This window comes from Rhincodon typus, chromosome 24 (genome assembly GCF_021869965.1).
Source record: "Rhincodon typus isolate 14 chromosome 24, sRhiTyp1.1, whole genome shotgun sequence".
NCBI classification, from domain to species: Eukaryota; Metazoa; Chordata; class Chondrichthyes; order Orectolobiformes; family Rhincodontidae; genus Rhincodon; species Rhincodon typus.
The window spans coordinates 76356-82174 of record NC_063355.1 but is presented as its reverse complement, the minus strand read 5'-3'; the positions used below and the strand labels follow the sequence as shown (position 1 = coordinate 82174).

The window sequence follows — 5819 nt, the reverse complement described above, 5'->3', positions numbered from 1 at the left end:
AAAAAGAGACTACCTCCATCACTCTCTCCTACACACACACACACACAGGACCTCCAACCCTCTCCCTCACACAAACTCAAAAAGAGACTACCTCCATCCCTCGCTACCAGACACACACACACAGAGCCTACCTCCATCCCTCTCAACTACAAAGACATACAAGAGTGAGACAACATTGGTCCTTCTCTCACACAGACACACAGTCAGAGAGACAACCTGCATCCCCCTCTCTCTCACACCGACACCCACAGAGACTACCTCCATCCCTCTCTCCCACACACACAGAGACTATCTCCATTCCTCTCACCCACACAGCCACACACAGAGAGACGACCACCATCCTTCTCACCCACACACGCGTACTACCTCCATCCCTCTCTCACACAGGCACAGACTCCCTCCATCCCTCTCTCCCACACAGAAACACACACACACAGAGTACCTCCATCCCACTCTCTCGTGCGCACACACACCCACACACAGAGACACACACCCACACACTAAACGACCTCAATCCATCTCTCCCACACAGACACACACACAGAAAGCCTACCTCCATCCCTCTCACTCACACAAACACAAATGCAGAGAGACTACGTCCATCCTTCTGTCTCACACAGACACAGAAGCAGAGAGGCAACCTTTATCCCCCTCTCTCACACAGACACACACACAGGGAGACTCCCTCCATCCCTCTCTCTCACAGAGACACACAGGCAGAGAGATCGCATGTTCAAGACTTGTAGCTCAGTTGCTGACAATGAGATGAGGAGAAACTTCTGTACTCAGACTTGTTAGGATTTGGAATGCGCTCCCTGGGAGAGTGGTGGAGGCAGATTCCATATGACATTTTAAAAGAGAGCTGTATGTATATTTGAAAGTGATGGATTCGGAAGGTCCCGGAGATAGGGCTGCAGAATGGGATTTGCTGGGTTGCTCTTCCAGCAGCTAGTACAGACATGATGGTTCAAATGGTCTCCTTTTGTGCTGTACAATTTGACGATTTGACTGTTCAGCTGCTTCAACTTTTGGATTTCAAAATCTCCCTTCACCTGAACACTGGCCCTGTTTGTGATGATAATTTGGGTGACTGTTAGATTCTGATGCGGTGTTTGCTTTCAGTGTCCCAACTGTCCATGCTCCCCTTCTAACATCCTGTCAGTTTATTTAAAATATCAAGTGAAAGAGAACACTCATAAACACAAAATGCTGGTTGTGTAACAGAGTCAAATTAATTTGGTAATTTTTGGGACACACAAACAAGGTAACCAGAAAAAGCTGCTAACTTGTCATAATGACTCAGGCAATTCACTGATGTTCTTCAGGCAAGGAAACCTCTTACCTATATGAGATACTGACCTGTCTGGGAAGGTAGACACAAACAGACAGATTGGGAGAGAGATGGAGTAAAGGTCATGATTTTTTCTCTCGACACATCAACCAAATCTTTGAGACAATCTCCCAAATGCACAGGCTCCATCACCCAGGAGCACCACTCCACTAGGTTCATGTGAACACCACTGCCTCCAAGTTCCCTCCTAGTCACACAATGTCCCAACTTGTCTGACATCCAGTACTCCATTTAAACATGAAAACGACTGAGGTCATTGTCTTCATTACCTGCCACAAACTCCGCTCCCGAGCTACGACTCCATCCCTCTCCCTGTCAACTGCCTGAGGCCGAACGACACAACCACAGTGAAACGTTTCACACCAAGGTGAGTTCCCATCCACATTTCCCCCTCTTCATCAAGCTTACCTATTTCTAAGTCAATAACGTCATCCCACACCACTCTAATCTCAACTCATCTGATGTTTAAACTTTCATTCGATCCTTTGTAACCTCTCAAGACTGAGCTGTTCTGACATACTCTCTGTCAATCTCCCACAATCAACCTCCCTGTAATCTTCAGCTCATCCAAAATACTGCTCCCGTTTGCTTATTCGCACCGAGTCTTGTCCCCCCCATCAGCCCCCTGTGCTCACAGATCAGCATACGCTCCTGCTTAAACTCAGCTGGTCTGGCAGCATCTGTGGAGAGAAAACAGAGTTCACGTTTTAAGTCCAGTGCCCTTTATTCAGAATTAATTTTGATTCAGATAGCCAGCATCCACAGTTCTTTGTTTTAGTCTACCAAAGTCGTGAAATCTCATCCCTAATTTCTAATGAAGGGTCACTGTACTCAAAACATTGACGCTGCTTTCTCTCCAAAGATGCTGCCAGACCTGCTGAGTTTCCCCAGCAATTTCTCTTTTTGTCTCTTTATCCTTTAATGGTTGTGATCGTCTCGATCCCTGTGATGTCACACATACTCAGCCACTGATTTCTCTCTCCATAAACTAGTCGACCTTGTGTCATGGTTTGGCAACAATAGACACCGCATTCAGAAACAGTCACCATAACTGACAATAAAATGCAAAACCTCACAACAAAACAAGCAGAGCAAGTTTCCAAGAAAGTAAGACAACTGTGATCAGGCAAAGATGAAACAGAACAATGAATGAACACACATTCAGATTCACAGTAAAGCAGCCACACCTACTCCAGAGACATGGAACCTCTCAGAAACAGAGCAGCACAGAACTAAAATATCAAAACCTTCGATCAATGGTCAGAACGACTCACCTCTGAAACAACCTCGTGTTTCAATTTGAAAATCTCCTGCTGAAACTTGCAACTGAAAAGCTATCAGAAGCACTGCAATCAGAGAAAAATCTCACAGTTGAGGAAATAACCAGGGAGCAGATGATCGCTCTGTGCAGCCTCCTTGAACATCCTGTAAAAGTAGTTTACAAATTCAATCACTGTGGACCAGGGATAAATATTAAGAAACAAACATTACTCTTGATTTGACTTTCCTGTGTACAAAAACACCCTTTCAAACCCACTGGGAAAGGAGTTTTAAAAATCCATCTCTGTTACTATAGGATAGAGATTCACATCATCGCCTCCTCCTGGCCCAGGAGGACCGTGCATGCTGTCTGCTACACGTCACCAGCAATGCTGAGGGGCAATCTGTCAATTCAAGAATGATGTCTCCTCAGTCATGAGTTTCTGTTCTCCTTCTGACTGAAGAGAGCCTTTGGACTAAGGAGGCAGAATGTCATGGGATGCAAACAGCAATATCTGCTTCCTTTCTTTGCATCTGAGCCACTGCTTTGCCTCATCAATAACAGACTGGGTGTGAAAGGCAAAGTCAGCATCATGGATGAGTTATCTCCATTCTGAACAAAAGGTAGCAACTGCCTCCCAGTCTTCCGATATTAATATTAGAGAGGTGACCTCAGAGACGTATAAATTTAAAACTGGACATTGTTGATGGAGGTAGGATCTTCCTGATGGTGGTGGAGTCCAAAAGCAAAGGTCAAAATCTAAGAATACAGGCTAAACTGTTTAGGACTGAAATCAGCAGAAATGTCTTCACCCAAAGTGGTAAGCCGGTGGAATTCATGCTCACAGAAAGCAGTCGAGGCCAGAACGTTGATTTCAACAAGAGGTTTGCGGGAAGCAAACAACCATTGACTCTTCCAAACAAACCAAAGAGAATGACACAGTCTCTACAACATTTGTTAAATGCAGTTATCAATGTTGTTATACATTTTTAATGTGATGGAATGCGAAGAATCAGTGCGTTACAATAAAGTCAAAATTTTTCCTTTACCTACGAGCTTCATTCTGTGATATACTGGTCCAGAAAGATTTCCTGTCATTGACGATGGCAGTTTATTTCCCAAACGCTTAGACTTTCAGTCAAGTGGCCGAAAATATCCCTTACTCCCTTGTCAAGTGGTAAAACTCCTTGAGAGATTTTAGTCTGAGGTAGTTATTGTGCAACAGTGCAAACTTCATGAACTGAATAGTCTCTCCCAGTGCTGCAATTACATCATGCTGCCATTGGTTTCTGATGTTGGAGATCATTGTTTGAGAAAAGGGTAAAATCCGAGAGAAACCAAAAGGCTGAAGGGAGCAAAGAGATCGGGAGGACACAGTGCGGAATTGATATAATGGAGTTAAGGATGTTGCAGTAGTTAAAATCATTGGGAATATTCGCATTTGACAAATAAAAGAAACTCAAGGTGACCTGGAGACATGAATGACTGCAAATGCTGGAAGCCTGAGTTGATAGGTGTGACACTGGAAACGCACAGCACATCAGACAGCATCAGAGGAGCAGGATGAGCCCTCCTGACAAAGGGTTTCTGCCCAAAGTGTTGACTTTACTGCTCTTCTGATGCTGTCTGACCCGCTGCGTTCTTCCAGTCTCACACCTGTAAACTCAAGGAGACCTGATTGTTTTCTGTTATTTATAAAAATAATTTGGATGCAAATATGATTATGATATGATTACTGCATTTGCAGATGACAGCAGAATTGCTTATCTTGTGGACTGTGAAGAAGGTTACCTCAGAGAAGAACAGGACCTTGAACAGATGGGCAAATGCACTGACGAGCAGCAAATTGAGTTTAATTTCAATCAATGTGAGGTGCTGCATTTTGGTCGGGCATGACTTGTACACTTATCAGTTGCCAGAGACCTTGGGGTGCAGGTTCACAGTTCCTTGCAGGTGGAGTCACAGGTAGATTGTGTGGGCAAGGTAGCGTTTGGTATGCTTGTCTTTATTGGTCAGTGCATTGAGTATAGGAGTTGGGCGGCCATGTTGCTGCAGTACAAGACATCGAGGCAGCCCCTGCGGCAAACTGTGTTAAATTCTGCCCTCCATGCAATAGGAAAGACGTTGTGAAACTTGACAGGGTTCAGAAAATATTTACAATGATTTTGCCAAGGTTCGAGGGTTTGAGCTATCAGTAGAGGCTGAATAAGCTGGGACTGTTTTCCCTGGAGCATCGGAGGCTGAGGGGTGACTGCATTGACTTTTAGAAATCATGATGGGCATCAATAGGGTGAATAGGGGTGTCCAAAACGAAAGGACACAGATTGAAGGAGAGACATGAAAAATTTAAATAGGACTAAGAGGTAATTATTTCACAGAGGATGGCGCAGGTATGGAATGAGTTGCCAAAGGTGGCAGTGAGGTTGGTACAATTCCAACATTTAAAGGGAACTTGGATGGGTGTATGAATAGTAAAGGTTAAAGGGATAGGGGCCAAACATTGGCAATAGGAACTATATTAATTTTGGATATCTGGTTGGAATAGACAAGTTGGACCAAAAGGTATGGTTCTGTGTTCTATTGCTCTATGACTGTGACAGCTTTCTGCATCATAATTTAATTAAGAAATTTGTGCATGTTGGTTCAACGGTCCCTGACTACAGGATTCATTGTGACAATCATTTCGCTCATGAGGATTTCCCAATTGTTGACAACTCTCTCTTTTCAGGTGTTTTCCACTTCCTTGCAGGAAGTAATAGAATGACTGGTTCACAAATTCAGGGTAAAAACAACAGCTTACAAGAACTTGTGTGGGAAACTAACCCGTTTTTCTTCTGACTTTAGTTCACTTTTACTTAAGAGAAAAGGACTCGACATCAATTTCCAGAGGTCCGATGACTTCGGGTGAAAATCATTCACACTCAAAAGCTGTTCAGCTACCTGGGAGCCAAACACTGTTGTTGGCAGGAGGAAGGCCTTTGTCATGGAAAACAGGTCACCACTCCACACATCAGTCAGCTTCTTCTTGCATCCCCTACACTCCCCACGTTGCCACTTGGTGTGAAACAAACACCACAACCCTAACCTCCAAACCGGGCCTGTTCTGGAGTCCTGTTTCCAGTTCTGGTCACCCTGTGACAGAAATGATGTTATTAAATTAGAGACGTCTCAGAAAACATATACCAGGATGTTGCTGAGAATGACAAG

At 44.2% G+C, this 5819-nt stretch overlaps 1 long non-coding RNA gene across 1 annotated transcript in view; it reads right to left on the bottom strand.

Annotated features, from left to right (window-relative positions):
* LOC125485988 overlaps nucleotides 1-5819 on the bottom strand; it is a 76757-nt gene that overhangs the window by 5283 nt on the left and 65655 nt on the right. Inside the window, exon 3 of the long non-coding RNA XR_007264698.1 lies at nucleotides 2626-2776. This is a non-coding gene — a long non-coding RNA (uncharacterized LOC125485988). The remainder of the gene's footprint in view (nucleotides 1-2625; nucleotides 2777-5819) is intronic.